This window comes from Schistocerca gregaria, chromosome 5, assembly GCF_023897955.1.
Source record: "Schistocerca gregaria isolate iqSchGreg1 chromosome 5, iqSchGreg1.2, whole genome shotgun sequence".
Lineage (NCBI taxonomy): Eukaryota > Metazoa > Arthropoda > Insecta > Orthoptera > Acrididae > Schistocerca > Schistocerca gregaria.
The window spans coordinates 474,754,879-474,771,823 of record NC_064924.1 but is presented as its reverse complement, the minus strand read 5'-3'; the positions used below and the strand labels follow the sequence as shown (position 1 = coordinate 474,771,823).

The window sequence follows — 16,945 nt, the reverse complement described above, 5'->3', positions numbered from 1 at the left end:
CTCACAACAGCACAAGAATTACGTGGTTTGGTCTTACTCCTAAAAGCTACATCTTTGTTTCTTTGTTCGTTCTGATTGCTCACCTGAAACTACAACAAATGTGAATGTGGAATTCCATAGGCTCCCCTGCTTTTACTGGTTTTTGTGCACTGACAGCAAGTCATGTACAATTTAGTGGGAAAAATTTGCGTAAGATTGTTATTTTTAAACATTTTTTGCATCTCTCTCACCTGCCATCATATTTATTCGTGCATGCAAACGAGATTTATTAGTAATATATGTTGCCACACGTATCGAGAGATGCTGTGTCATTGACGCCATTCTCTTTCTCATCGTTTTGTTTTCTGTCAAGTATATCGATAATTTTGACTGGTCAGTGGGAGTTTTGGCGATGATCCAGCCCCTGACCCCCAGCCACACACAGACGTTCGCACACATACGCTCCCACACACACACACACACACACACACACACACACACACACACACAAATCAAATTATGAGATTACGAGACTCTGGAACGCAGGGTGGAAAGAGGTGGTGCGTGGTTCTGGTTGCTGAGGTTTACTAGGTCAGCAGAAATGACCGGATAGTGCAACGTGTGTAAGTAATGCTGTATTTAAAATCTGATATGGGTATAAACAACTGGAGACGATTTATTAAATGTAATATGAAGGCGCCGAACGAAGTTGCCGAGCGGTTCTAGGCGCTACAGTCTGGAATCCTGCTTCGGGCACGGATGTGTGTGATGTCCTTAGGTTACTTAGGTTTAAGTAGTTTTAAGTTCTAGGGGACTGATGATCTTAGAAGTTAAGTCCCATAGTGCTCAGAACCATTTGAACCATTTAATATAAAAGTGGCATGTGTCCCTCAGGTTCTTACAAGATTCCTAGCCAATGAGAAACCACAATGTGTTATTTTGTGTGTATTAATAATGTTTCGTAAGGTTTAATATATTGCAATGCCGGATGCAGGTATGCATTCGTAAACCTTATTAATAACTTGTTTAATGCTGCGTCGATATTTTAGTCAGATGTCGCAAGGTGACCGTAATAATTTCCTCTGTATTCTAGAATGTTAAATGTGTACTTAATTATCTTTAAAAATTGAATAGTGGTCAGCACTGAGCAATTAAATCTAATTCAGTAACGTGTGACGCACAGAGTATTCAAGCGCTGGTGGAAAGGCGTGCGAAGTACGAGGACTCTGTTAACAAGCTTTTGTCGCTGCTGCTGCTGCTGCGTGTGTTATTGTCGAATGGCTGTACGGCCGAGGAGCCGTGCTCAGTGGAAAGACTTCAGAATTTGTTTGGACTTTAAGTAATGCCATGACCGCAAGTTACTAACTTTTCTCTCCACTTAGGATATTTGACGATGAGTTTGTATATATATGTATAGTTTGGTCTACGGAATGGAAGGTAGCTGTGAAATTCGAATATCCCCTGTATCCTTTATTTATCTCTGTTTGTCTGGTGACCTTGCAGGATGACTTTTGCGCAGTGATTGTTGATAATATCGAACATTGTTTTACATAGCTATTGGCGGTGGGAAACCGTACCTTCGTGCCTTGAAGATTTATTAGTGTTTTTATGAGTTAATGTGCAGTTAGTTGAATTTGGGTCATAATACTTACTGTGTTCAATGCTCTGCACGCCCTTCTTAACAAATACTTTGGACTACATAAATTAAACATTGTTTAACTTTTTTTATTTGTATCTGCAAATCTCCGTGCCAATATTCCCTTAGTGCACATTCTTTGGTTTGAAGCTTAGCTACCTGGTTTAGCCCACAGTATTATCACAAATGATTTTATCCTATTAATGCCCATGTGTTCCGTCTGTTTTATTAAACCTTTCTAGACAGACGCATTAACAAAAACTACAGATATCTGTAACTCTCACTTAAGTCACTGTCTACTAAATAGGAGTATGAGGAATATTTCTGTATTTAATCTTTGGGGTTTAAAGCGATGGTGCACCACCGACTCATCCGACAACATATCGACTCACGACAACAGATACTATAATATGGTCGTGCATTGCCCACACAGACAGCGATCTACAAAGCTGCCGGTGCAGTCCTAAACGTTCTCACCAACAGATACACCACATATATACAGTTTTAGGCGAGGAATAAAAACAAAATATACAAATCAGGCCTAAAATATAAAACCACCGCCAAAATCCGTAAACTATTTTTTACAAAAATAAAACGAGACACATTGAAGGTGACATATACACTCCTGGAAATGGAAAAAAGAACACATTGACACCGATGTGTCAGACCCACCATACTTGCTCCGGACACTGCGAGAGGGCTGTACAAGCAATGATCACACGCACGGCACAGCGGACACACCAGGAACCGCGGTGTTGGCCGTCGAATGGCGGTAGCTGCGCAGCATTTGTGCACCGCCGCCGTCAGTGTCAGCCAGTTTGCCGTGGCATACGGAGCTCCACCGCAGTCTTAAACACTGGTAGCATGCCGCGACAGCGTGAACGTGAACCGTATGTGCAGTTGACGGACTTTGAGCGAGGGCGTATAGTGGGCATGCGGGAGGCCGGGTGGACGTACCGCCGAATTGCTCAACACGTGGGGCGTGAGGTCTCCACAGTACATCGATGTTGTCGCCAGTGGTCGGCGGAAGGTGCACGAGCCCGTCGACCTGGGACCGGACCGCAGCGACTCACGGACGCACACCAAGACCGTAGGATCCTACGCAGTGCCGTAGGGGACCACACCGCCACTTCCCAGCAAATTAGGGACACTGTTGCTCCTGGGGTATCGGCGAGGACCATTCGCAACCGTCTCCATGAAGCTGGGTCCCGCAAACCGTTAGGCCGTCTTCCGCTCACGCCCCAACATCGTGGAGCCCACCTCCAGTGGTGTCGCGACAGGCGTGAATGGAGGGACGAATGGAGACGTGTCGCCTTCAGCGATGACAGTCGCTTCTGCCTTGGTGCCAATGATGGTCGTATGCGTGTTTGGCGCCGTGCAGGTGAGCGCCACAATCAGGACTGCATACGACCGAGGCACACAGGGCCAACACCCGGCATCATGGTGTGGGGAGCGATCTCCTACACTGGCCGTACACCTCTGGTGATCGTCGAGGGGACACTGAATAGTGCACGGTACATCCAAACCGTCATCGAACCCATCGTTCTACCATTCCTAGACCGGCAAGGGAACTTGCTGTTCCAACAGGACAATGCACGTCCGCATGTATCCCGTGCCAGCCAACGTCCTGTAGAAGGTGTAAGTCAACTACCCTGGCCAGCAAGATCTCCGGATCTGTCCCCCATTGAGCATGTTTGGGACTGGATGAAGCGTTGTCTCACGCGGTCTGCACGTCCAGCACGAACGCTGGTCCAACTGAGGCGCCAGGTGGAAATGGCATGGCAAGCCGTTCCACAGGACTACATCCAGCATCTCTACGATCGTCTCCATGGGAGAATAGCAGGCTGCATTGCTGCGAAAGGTGGATATACACTGTACTAGTGCCGACATTGTGCATGCTCTGTTGCCTGTGTCTAAGTGCCTGTGGTTCTGTCAGTGTGATCATGTGATGTACCTGACCCCAGGAATGTGTCAATAAAGTTTCCCCTTCCTGGGACAATGAATTCACGGTGTTCTTATTTCAATTTCCAGGAGTGTAGATGCCGAAACTTGTTGAAACATGTCAAGCTGTAGCCAGCCTCATGTTTCACTTCTTTTTTTACTCAGCACACTTAATTTATTGGTATGATAGGCCTAAATCATCAATATGGAAATGAAATGAGCGTTTGGCGTCATTGGCCGGGAGGCCCCTTGCGGGGCAGGTCCGGCCGCCTTTGTGCAGGTCTTCGTACATTCGACGCCCCATTGGCTGTCCTACGCGCCGGATGGGGATGAAATGCTGATGAAGACAACACAACACCAAGTCCCTGACGGACAAAATCTCCGACCCAGTCGGGGAATTGAACCCGGGCCCGTAGGACGGCAATCATCCGTCACGCTGACCACTCAGTTATCGGGGCGTACAGTAATCAATAATTTCCCCTTTATACTTAGAACAGTGGTGTTATCCGTTAGAGTGGGTGACGATTGTCGAGGATTTCCTTCAACTTGCCTTAGTTGCTGAATTCATTCTGGTAGTTAGCGGGAAGTAAAAACACGGCCCCTACAGTTTCTCCTCGCCTTGGCCTGCCTTCAGTGGACGAGGCAGCTGACAGGATACGCGCAGGCTAGCAGCAGTGACTATCCGACTCCTGTGAGCAACCGCTCGCTGTCGCATTCACGGCGGTAGAGGGCAGCGGGCGTCTCTGGCATAATTAACAACAATCGGGAAAGAATGCACTTGCGTGCTGAGTTCAGCGAGCTCTCCCTGTCCTCGCCAGTTGGTAAATATAAGTACAACAGTTTCTCCAAAGATCAGACCAACCACACAAATGGCGTGTCCGGTGCGATAACATCGCAGTATGATGCATTATCCAAGGGGCGCCTCCACAGGTGAGCTTTTCGTCTAGTGCCAACGGCTGCTGACGCCTTGAGCGTAAACACTGACAAGACAAGGTTACGTGAAGTTTTTGGTGGGAAACCCTCTGATAGGTTGAGAAGAGTGATGCGACATAGGACGGGACTCGCAGATTTCTGAAATGAGGAGTGGGATAGGTTGGCGTTTGGAATCTTCCAAGAAGAGACGTGTAAGGACCTTTCTGATTGGTAGAACAGAATACACAGTTTCAGATTGGCCGAAATAGCACTTTTGGAGGGCTCGCACCACGAAAGAACAGGGAGCCATAGTAAACGCACTTCTCCGCCTGGAGCCATAGTAAATACACTTCGTCATTGATAGAAATAGATAACATAGTTCTTCACCGTGAGAGGGGCAGTTTACGCACGAGCAGACGGGCTGCATAATGCCACTAACCGTCGCCGCCTGCGACCTGACCGCCTCTCGTCTCCCATAAATGATGCAAGAGTCGCAACAATGGCGTACGAAATTCGTACAGGATGATCGGCGTTCTTGTTCACATTTATAAATCACAGTGTTGTGTCCTTTCGGCCGTGATTGTACTCTTTTTGGTACTATTCCTCTTTACTCATTAACCTTGCAATGCTGTGGTCACTGACACATCAATTTCGCGATTAACCGTTACTTAAAACAGTTTCTTGTTCATTCGGCCTGTTTTATGATAACTTTTCTAGTCCTTTCCCTCTGAAGATCCGCAGTTGCCATACGCTCATGTGTGTTTATGCACACATTCTTAGGTGACGATATTTGATAATATTTTTGTTCTGAACAATCATTGTCTTCATATCCCATAAATGTACTTAATTTGTAAGTGTTGCTTCATTAGAGTAGCTGACAGTCCCCATCACTCCTTAGTAATTTTTTTAAATGTTTGATCAGGCTACACTGCTACAGTCTACTTGTTAGAGCCAACGTTTTCGTTCCGTTTCCTTGTGGCCAGTTTCTTTAGATGGACTTGGACCGATGTGAGGGACCTATATCTCGAGAGGGGATACACTGAGCATGCCAGTGGCAAAAAGGTTTGACTAGATCTCTAACCCAACGGAGCCTTGCAAGGTAAAGAACAGAAAACAGAAAAAATCGGGTTTTGCAGAAGGTGGAGTTTAAAAAAGTTGCTATTAATTCGCAAACAAGGAAAAATCTGTCAGCGGGAGGTGCAAATCGCAGCAAAACCTTGTCGTTTGCTTATAAAAGTCTCAGAGAACATAGGCGTTGAGTAGACGTACCGGCTGACTGAAGACAGGGAGTGCAGGGGAAGTACTAAACAGTAACAAATCACTCCCTGGTGGAATGATAAGAGCCAACACCAAGAAGGTGGAATACATTAAAATCTATAGCTATAGTTGCTATGTACAGAAGCAATTAGTTTTTTTAGAATTTCACGAATGACATCAAGGCAGCAGAGTAGTTTCGTAGTTGCACAAAATTAATAGACTGAGTAAGGAGATTTTTGTCCTGTTGTTGCGATCGTAGTAAAGCCCAGATTAGATATTAAGTTGGAAATTTACTATCCTTTACTTCTATAGAGGCGTAAACGTTGGGATTAAACTTCCGGACGGTGTACTATTCAGTCGGTTAGTTAGTTTCATGTCACGTGAATTATTTTTCACGATAAATCGTAATGCTGTGGAACTTGTCATTTTACATTCATCGCAAATTAATTTGGATCTGTGGTTACATACTGAATATTTCTAAGGTTCTTTTTCTTTGTTAAGAAACAAGATACACAGATGTGCGTTAATGGTTCCTACCAACACCTTTTACACATTAAGATAGTAGAAATCCTTCTACAGAATATAAAGAGTAGTCAAGAAGAAACTTTTTCAGTTTGTTTTCAAACTTTGCTTTGCTGTCTGCCCGACAGCCGTGGCGGTAAACACTAGTACAACAATCCCAAATTCAATCGTGATTTTACTGCGTACTTTATTGCCAGACCTACAAAGGAGCTTTATCGCAGAATTTTTCTCCTATAGATGATGTATTGTGCGGCAAACACAGAAGAAAACACAGTTCGATTAACAAGTGCTTATGTCTGTATCTCAGTGTTTAATAAATTTGGGAAGACTGGTCTTTATTTGATGATCCTTGGTGGCTGGTCTTCACCCCATAATCAACAACCATCTAACATTCACAACTGGATAAAGGTTTATATACAGTTAAAATTAAATGAAGAGTAGAAATTGAAGCCGTTGTAAGTGTAAAATCTAAGATTTGCCGGAAGAATGAAGAAAACAAGGTAGCTCTGTTTGTGCCAAAAATATTGAGAAGGTATTCTGATTCTACAGAATTTTACTGCCTGTCCCACCAGTAGCCGGCCAGGGTGGCCTACCGCTTTTAGACGCTTCAGTCTGGAACCACGCGACCGCTACGGTCGCAGGTTCGAATCCTGCCTCGGGCATGGATGTGTGTGATGTCCTTAGGCTAGTTAGGTTTAAGTAGTTCTAAGTTCAAGGGGACTGATGACCTCAGATGTTAAGTCCCATAGTGCTCAGAGCCAATTTTTGTCCCATCACTACATAAAAATAATGATGCAAATTGGGAAATGAATAGTTTATCAAGAACTTTCTAAGTGCCATACAAGGAAACTGGCTGGTTCTAAGTGCCAATAATAATTTTTTTACATATTGTGTCTCGCAAAGAAGCAAACAGTAACCATCCACAATGAATAATGCTATTTATTGACATAAATAACGCCATTACCAGTTCCGAACCGACAGGCTTGTTTTCAGATAACTTTTCACGTGTGTATGACATTCGTCGTGGTTTACATTATTTGTTGGTCATTTTTCCCAACAACTAATGTAAGCCGGAGCAGCTGTTACATAAGCGTGGACAGCCATCTGAAGATGTTGGTTCCAATCAGTTAACAGGCACTATTCGTGTGAATTAGTAGAATTATTCAGTGGCCGATTGCTGTTCTCTTCCGAGTCGTGCAGTCAGGCGGGCGCTGTGGTACCAGGTCCTACGCTCCCACCCTCCTACGGTCCCCCTTCGGCAAGGGTGTGATCCCTAATGACTGAGTAGCCCGACCACCACACGTTCATCTCCTCATAATTACATTGTTGGCACCTGAAGATGAAGCTTTAAGTTTCGAAGCCGGTCGAGAAATAAATTAAGAAAATTACTAGCAGCGGAAGCGTATTTCTTTTCTATAAATATGCTCTCCAGTTGCCGATGTTCACATGATGAAATATTTTGTAAACTAGTTAAGTTTAGTTCATAGTTAGGTATCGCATCGGGGATAAACCAGCGGTATTCCATCAGTGCAAAGCAAGTGTGACGCTTGAAAGCGTTCGATGAGTCGCAGGAGACAGAAAGTGAAATACTTTAAGCCACTTACTTATTAGTAGACGGGTACCACCAGTGTTCCGGACGACGTCTCCTGCTGCTTCGGCGACAAACGAAGCTATTAACGAGGCTGTGAATGGCGCTGCAATTTATATGACTCGGATTTCTGGAGGCTGAGATACCGGATTTTACCACGTGGTCTTTGAGGGTGCTGATGTAAAATAGCCGCTATACACGTAGGATCACCTTGTCTCCGATATCTGTCTATCGGGCAATCTCTCTACCCGGATATGTTGCCGGAATATCCTGGTGGCGAGTCGTTTCATGCCGACTCAGCATTTTTCTTGTGAATTTCTGTGATACTAAACTTCGGTCTGAAGCTGTTCCTTATCAACTGAATTCCGTTATACGTGGATAACCAGTGTCTTTCTTTCCACTTAGAAAAAAATATCATAGAGATGCACTGTATCTTTGATTGGAATCACACTAAAAAACTCTCTATCTATCAAATACGTAAAATAATCTAGCGACAAGCGGAACTGTTTTCAAGACACAGTGAATACGTAAGGTTCTTACATTGATTCGAAGAGCGCTCTTTACACAGTTCCAGCATCCACAACCCATAAGGCATCTTTAAGTAATCTAGAACGGAGAAATTGTGTCAAATACACGCGCTGGAAGTGGCAGTGTTAATATTAATTCTCTTTCAGACGGCGTTTAAATATAAAATTCTTGTCTGGTTTCCAGTCGGATCAAACTGTCATCTGAGCACAATATTTCAGCGGTCCAGCTGGCCTCCATAATGAGGTGAGAAAAGCTACGCTGCTCTCGCCGATAACTGATTTGCCAGTGGAATCAGTTATCGGCGAGAGCAGCGTAGCTTTTCTCACCTGATGATGGCGGCCAGGTGGACCGCTGAAATATTGTGGTCAGATGACAGTTTGATCCGGCTGGAAGCCCGACAAGAATTTGATGTACTAATACGCCGGGAAAGTCTACATAGGCGTTTAAATAATTTTGCTGTGGAGTGTAACTGGCGGTCTTATTAATGTATAGGCAGTTGAAGAATGACTATCTTATTGGTATACTGCGACCTTGCAGCCATTATCGAGCGATAACTCAAGAGTCTCAAAATTAGTCTGAAGAAAAAATCATATTTGTAAATTTCCTTTTAGTTACTCTACCATACGACTGTTGAAGTATTTATTAATGAGTCACTTATGACAGAACACTGAGTGCTATGAATGCTATGGTTTCAGGAAGCGATTTATATTTTAAACGTTTTTTCATTATGTATAAGTGGCCTATACCTACAACTTTAAAACACCTGTAAATCTTCTATTGTACGCTTAAGAGTAAGTACAGGTGAATATTGTGAAGCTGCGTATCACCATTTTTTTTGTCCCGACACCCCTGATATATCAGAATTTTACCATGATGCCCTAAACCAAAATATATCTGTCTAAAGCAAACGAATTGTGCAGTTGATGCGATTGGGTTTGTTTAAAATGTAATGATAAATGGAACACGTGTTTTACATTCAGTAGCAAGTGATATCACAGATGTATGATTACCATAACAGATGAGGAAAATGTGCTAGTTGCTAATCATTGAGCTTCTCAAATCATACACTGCTCGCCTCATTTACTGCTGGACTCAACTTTTACTCTACACACTATCTGGTAAAAAGCATATGGACGACCATATGAAATATAGAACTGATCACTAGATGTCGCAAGAGTCGAACCCGCCAGTGTAAAGAGAGACGGGGAATATGGTTGTGTTTCTAGAGAAGCAGTGGCAGCCGAAATGGTGAGAGGTCGGTGACTTCGAAAGTGGACCAGTCATTCGATGTCACCTGAATGACAGATCCATCAGAGACGTCTCATCCCTTCACAGCTGCCCTGGTCGACTGTTGGTGGTGTGACTCTGAAGTGAAATGCACAGGAACAATCAGAGCTAAACCAAGACCAGCAGACCTCATGTACTGACGGTCAAAGAACCGTCGAGCATTGTGGAGCGTGGTGGTAAAGAATCGCGTGAAATCAGTGCAAAGAACCTCTTGTGAGTTCCCAAGGGCTGCCACTAGCTAAAACAATAACTGTGCATAGGGAGTTAAATACAGTGGCGTACGACGGTAGAGCAGCTCTTCATGAGAGACACATTTCTGTCGTGAACGCTAAGCGACGTCTGAGGTGGTGTGAGAGTGACGTCACTGGACAGTGGATGAATGGAAACTAGTGATGTTTAGTCATAAATCACGCTGTACCCTGCGGCAATCTGATGAAATGGTTTCGGTTTCGCTAATGCCTGGACAACGTTGCATCCCATCATGTGTAACGCCAAAAATGAAATGTGGAGCAGGTGGTACTACGGTAAGGGGTTGTATTTCGTCGTTAGGGTGTAGTCTCGTTATTGCTATTAAGGAAACGCTGAATGTGGAAGAATGTGAACACACTTTACTGCATTCTGTACGAAGTAGAATAGCGAGAGACCATTCTTATATCAGCATGACAATGTAAACCTGTCATAAATCAGCATCTATGAAACATTGTTTTGTGTATAGTAACATACTTGAAATCGGCTGGCCTGCCCAGAATCCAGACCTCAGCTCAATTGAACCCCTTTGTGAAGATCTGGAAGGTCGAGCCCGCATCTCGTGATCGTGCGGTAGCGTTCTCGCTTCTCGCGCCCGCGTTCCCGGGTTCGATTCCCGGCGGGGTCAGGGATTTTCTCTGCCTCGTGATGGCTGAGTGTTGTGTGTTGTCCTTAGGTCAGTTAGGTTTAAGTAGTTCTACGTTCTAGGGGACTGATGACCATAGATGTTAAGTCCCATAGTGCTCAGAGCCATCTGAACCATTTTTTTTTTTTTTTTTGGAACGTCGATTTCGATCCATATACCAGCGTCCAATATCACTTACTTCCTGGTCTCGGCTCTTACGGAAGAAAGAGCTGCTATTTTTCCAGAGACATTCAGACACCTTACTGAAGGTTTCCCCAGCGGAGTCCAAGTCTTCATAAAGACGAAGGGTGGACAACCACTTATTAATGGCCATTTAATATATTGCCGGATACTTCTGATCAAATAGTGTATTTCATTGACCGTCCTCAACCTAGCATTACACAGTTAAGATTCAGCAAATGCAATTAATATTGAAAGTTCCTGGCAGATTAAAACTGTGTGCTGGGCCGTGACTCGAACTCAGGACCTTTGCCTTTCGCAGGCAAGTGCTCCACCAACTGAGCTACCAAAGCACGACTCACGCCGCGTCCTCACAGCTTTACTTCCGCCATTACCTCGTCTCCTACCTCCCAAACGTCAACACTGCGCTGCAGAGTGAAAATTTCATTCTGGCAATTAATATTCATTGAAGTTTACTGTTTTCGAGCAGATATCCCAAACTTCAAATTTCTTTCGCAAGATTACTCAATCAGGTTTTTGTCCTCTAAATAATTTAATTCAGATGTAGGTTAGGCTCCGAGTGGGGCGTGAATCCATGTGAATTCATCGATAATATTAAGCTGGCAGCTGGAGCGTCACTATAGTCTCCTAAAGTGAGTTCCCTCCTTCTCCCCTCCCCTTTTTCTCTCCGGTCGAGCATGCTCACCGTATTTTGAGCTCAACCAAACGCCCCTTCATGTAGCATGCCAAACCGACTTTCTGATTGCTTTTTGGCCATCCTCGTAACATGTACTGTGCCTTGCAGGACCAAGTTAAAATTGTGACTCTATCCTTTCTTGGGCACAGTTCTAAATGCCACAAATCATGAATGCTGTGTCATGTCCTTGCCCAAAACTACTTGCTGACTTCTTCTCCTTTTAGTCCTATACATTCAATTAATTAATTTTCGAACAGCGTGAAGGAGACAACTGATTCTTATATCCTAACCTCAGAATGATGTCCTAAACAGTGTTTAATTATTTTAACACAGCGAACGGCTTTTCTTTACTGATCAATTTTAGAAATATTTTCACCTTTCCTTCCCAATAAAATTTTTCTTATATATTTCTGTCGGTCAGCAGAGACACCTCATCCTCGGAATCTTTAGCCTGGACACCACAGCCCAGCTACGCCCTTGATATCACCGCTGGATAATTTCTTTAACTGTAGAGCGTTTATTTTCCTCATATCCTCTGCGAGTTTTCAGCAGTGCAGGAGCCTTCTCAGCGGCCCACGCCATTGTTCTGCATCAGTGTGAGAAGAGTCGAACGGTTAGTAACACGGATGTTTCTGGCCTTTTCAGCACAGTCTTAAGAAGAGCGTGAAATGCAACAAGATCATGCAGCAACGAAAACAGGGCGCGGGCTATCTCATCGACGAACATCTGACATCTGCCAATCATTGGCGCTCAAAACACTGGCGCCATTCCGATTACGTCTTTTTGCGGATGCGTGACATAAATTGTCACAAGCATGCAGGTTTAATGGACAAAGAGATATTCTACTCAGCAGTGATATTTGGGGCAACTTTATTTCGTAGACCAGTCATCGTTTATCGATTTCCTCCTGAAGAGGTTTGTGCTAGAGGAACATGAATTTTATAAATTTTATAATTGCAAGAAAATAGGAATACGGCAAATTATACATGCTCGTACAAAGCAGCCGTGCGGCTTTTTGTGTCAGTCACCATGAAGTCTTGAAACACTCGTGTATATGCACATGTCGCAAAAGCAAGATATTTTTAGAAGAATTTCCTGGCCCTATTAGGCAGATTTCAAGCAATAGTTACTATGTTCCAAATAGTTTTTACTTCTGTGTTGGAATAATTTATTATTTATTGAAAAAAAACACATATTGGTGAAACACTGTGCTTCTATTGAGGAGAACGATGGTTCAAATGTCGATAGTTTTTCTGTAATTCCTCTAAAATGCCGCGTTGGTTCCTCAGAAAGGGCACAGAAGCCTTCCTTTCCTGTTGTTGTTATTGTTGTTGTTGTGGTTGTTGTTGTCGTCTTCACTCCGAAGGCTGGTTTGATGCAGCTCCTAGGGCACTGTGAAAGCCCTTTCATCTACGAACGATTACTGCAAGGTACATCCATTCGAACCTGAATACTGTATTCATCTCTTTGTCTCTACAATTTTTGCCACCCACTCTTCCATAAAGTGATAAATTAACGCTTGGTTGATGTAGAATGTGTCCCATCAAACTATCTATTTTTGTTGTCAAGTTTGGTCCCAAATTTCTTTCCTCCTCACTTCTGTTCGGTAGTGCCTATCTCATTCGTCACAAGATTTGGCCATCTAATCTTCAGCATTCTTCTATAGCACCACGTATAAAAAGGCTTGTATTTTCCTCTTGTCTCAATGGCTTATCGTCCACGTCTCACTGCCATACAAGACTACTCTCCAGAAAAATACGTTCATAAAATAATTCCGGACACATTTATATTTGATGTTCACAAATTTCCCTTCTTCAGAAACACTTCTACTGTCAGTCTAAAAATTATATCCTCTTTACTTCGAACATCATCAGCTACACTCCTGGAAATGGAAAAAAGAACACATTGACACCGGTGTGTCAGACCCACCATACTTGCTCCGGACACTGCGAGAGGGCTGTACAAGCAATGATCACACGCACGGCACAGCGGACACACCAGGAACCGCGGTGTTGGCCGTCGAATGGCGCTAGCTGCGCAGCATTTGTGCACCGCCGCCGTCAGTGTCAGCCAGTTTGCCGTGGCATACGGAGCTCCATCGCAGTCTTTAACACTGATAGCATGCCGCGACAGCGTGGACGTGAACCGTATGTGCAGTTGACGGACTTTGAGCGAGGGCGTATAGTGGGCATGCGGGAGGCCGGGTGGACGTACCGCCGAATTGCTCAACACGTGGGGCGTGAGGTCTCCACAGTAAATCGATGTTGTCGCCAGTGGTCGGCGGAAGGTGCACGTGCCCGTCGACCTGGGACCGGACCGCAGCAACGCACGGATGCACGCCAAGACCGTAGGATCCTACGCAGTGCCGTAGGGGATCGCACCGCCACTTCCCAGCAAATTAGGGACACTGTTGCTCCTGGGGTATCGGCGAGGACCATTCGCAACCGTCTCCATGAAGCTGGGCTACGGTCCCGCACACCGTTAGGCCGTCTTCCGCTCATGCCCCAACATCGTGCAGCCTGCCTCCAGTGGTGTCGCGACAGGCGTGAATGGAGGGACGAATGGAGACGTGTCGTCTTCAGCGATGAGAGTCGCTTCTGCCTTGGTGCCAATGATGGTCGTATGCGTGTTTGGCGCTGTGCAGGTGAGCGCCACAATCAGGACTGCATAGGACCGAGCCAACACAGGGCCAACACCCGGCATCATGGTGTGGGGAGCGATCTCCTACAATGGCCGTACACCTCTGGTGATCGTCGAGGGGACACTGAATAGTGCACGGTACATCCAAACCGTCATCGAACCCATCGTTCTACCATTCCTAGACCGGCAAGGGAACTTGCTGTTCCAACAGGACAATGCACGTCCGCATGTATCCCGTGCCACCCAACGTGCTCTAGAAGGTGTAAGTCAACTACCCTGGCCAGCAAGATCTCCGGATCTGTCCCCCATTGTGCGTGTTTGGGACTGGATGAAGCGTCGTCTCACACGGTCTGCACGTCCAGCACGAACGCTGGTCCAACTGAGGCGCCAGGTGGAAATGGCATGGCAAGCCGTTCCACAGGACTACATCCAGCATCTCTACGATCGTCTCCATGGGAGAATAGCAGCCTGCATTGCTGCGAAAGGTGGATATACACTGTACTAGTGCCGACATTGTGCATGCTCTGTTGCCTGTGTCTATGTGCCTGTGGGTCTGTCAGTGCGATCATGTGATGTATCTGACCCAAGGAATGTGTCAATAAAGTTTCCCCTTCCTGGGACAATGAATTCACGGTGTTCTTATTTCAATTTCCAGGAGTGTATTTTACTGGTCAAGCAGCAAAATACACTCCTGGAAATGGAAAAAAGAACACATTGACACCGGTGTGTCAGACCCACCATACTTGCTTCGGACACAGCGAGAGGGCTGTACAAGCAATGATCACACGCACGGCACAGCGGACACACCAGGAACCGCGGTGTTGGCCGTCGAATGGCGCTAGCTGCGCAGCATTTGTGCACCGCCGCCGTCAGTGTCAGCCAGTTTGCCGTGGCATACGGAGCTCCATCGCAGTCTTTAACACTGGTAGCATGCCGCGACAGCGTGGACGTGAACCGTATGTGCAATTGACGGACTTTGAGCTAGGGCGTATAGTGGGCATGCGGGAGGCCGGGTGGACGTACCGCCGAATTGCTCAACACGTGGGGCGTGAGGTCTTCACAGTACATCGATGTTGTCGCCAGTGGTCGGCGGAAGGTGCACGTGCCCGTCGACCTGGGACCGGACCGCAGCGACGCACGGATGCACGGCAAGACCGTAGGATCCTACGCAGTGCCGTAGGGGACCGCACCGCCACTTCCCAGCAAATTAGGGACACTGTTGCTCCTGGGGTATCGGCGAGGACCATTCGCAACCGTCTCCATGAAGCTGGGCTACGGTCCCGCACACCGTTAGGCCGTCTTCCGCTCACGCCCCAACATCGTGCAGCCCGCCTCCAGTGGTGTCGTGTGGGGCGTGAATGGAGAGACGAATGGAGACGTGTCGTCTTCAGCGATGAGAGTCGCTTCTGCCTTGGCGCCAATGATGGTCGTATGCGTGTTTGGCGCCGTGCAGGTGAGCGCCACAATCAGGACTGCATACGACCAGGCACACAGGGCCAACACCCGGCATCATGGTTTGGGGAGCGATCTCCTACACTGGCTGTACACCTCTGGTGATCGTCGAGGGGACACTGAATAGTGCATGGTACATCCAAACCTTCATCGAACCCATCGTTCTACCATTCCTAGACCGGCAAGGGAACTTGCTGTTCCAACAGGACAATGCACGTCCTCATGTATCCCGTGCCACCCAACGTGCTCTAGAAGGTGTAAGTCAACTACCCTGGCCAGCAAGATCTCCGGATCTGTCCCCCATTGAGCATGTTTGGGACTGGATGAAGCGTCGTCTCACGCAGTCTGCAAGTCCAGCATGAACGCTGGTCCAACTGAGGCGCCAGGTGGAAATGGCATGGCAAGCCGTTCCACAGGACTACATCCAGCATCTCTACGATCGTCTCCATGGGAGAATAGCAGCCTGCATTGCTGCGAAAGGTGGGTATACACTGTACTAGTGCCGACATTGTGCATGCTCTGTTGCCTGTGTCTGTGTGCCTGTGGTTCTGTCAGTGTGATCATGTGATGTATCTGACCCCAGGAATGTGTCAATAAAGTTTCCCCTTCCTGGGACAATGAATTCACGGTGTTCTTATTTCAATTTCCAGGAGTGTACATATACCACTTTTCGTGTCTCATTTCTTCATATAAACCTCTTGGCATCGGCTGATCTGAAAGGGGCGTCCAAAAAGAAACGAGCTGGAGTCTGGAATGCGCAAACCGGTGACAGCAAGGTAATATCGTATGGTGTGTAGCGAGGTGTGGTTCTGAACAGAGCCTGGAAGTTCACAGCTCATCGCTAGAGGGCACGCGTGCACGTTACGTGACTATACAGAGCTAGCAGCAGCATGCATCAATCGTCCAACGGTGCCAGGAAAAGTTAGGCTGACGTTCTTCTTTGACTAGGATGGCTCCCATCTGATTCACTTCCTGCAACACGGGACAACAGTGAATGCCCTGCGTTACTTGCAAACCTCGACCACCCTTCGCAAAGCGATCAAACCAAAACGACCAGGCAATCTCACCCGCGTGGTCATTCTGCTTCAAGACAATGCAAAGCCTTACACGGCCATCATAGTTGCGGCACTCGATCAGAAATTCAAATAGGAGGTTCTGGGCCACCCTCTACACAGTCCGGAGCTCTCACCCTGTGACTACGTTTTTGGTCCCCTTAAAAAGGCTCTGAGGGCCAAACGATTCACCTCGGACGGCGACGTCCAGCTGTACGAGCGGAAACTGGCTAACATGGCAGCCCCGGGAATTTTATGAGACAGGCATTCGCCGTCTTGTTTCACAGTGGGACAAGTGTCTCAACAGCCAAGGTCAATACCTCTAACATACAGTTACAGGCTTCTGAAACTATGCTTCCGGCTCGTTTCTTTTTGAACTCCACTTGTAAATTGGCTACATTCC

At 46.2% G+C, this 16,945-nt stretch overlaps 1 protein-coding gene across 1 annotated transcript in view; it reads right to left on the bottom strand.

Moving 5' to 3' along the window:
* Positions 1-7,901, bottom strand: part of LOC126272685 (cytochrome P450 6k1-like) — a 100,540-nt gene extending 92,639 nt beyond the window's left edge. Inside the window, exon 1 of the mRNA XM_049975702.1 lies at positions 7,852-7,901. The gene's annotated coding sequence lies outside the window, so the exon portion shown is untranslated. The remainder of the gene's footprint in view (positions 1-7,851) is intronic.
* Between the last annotated feature and the right edge of the window lie 9,044 nt (positions 7,902-16,945).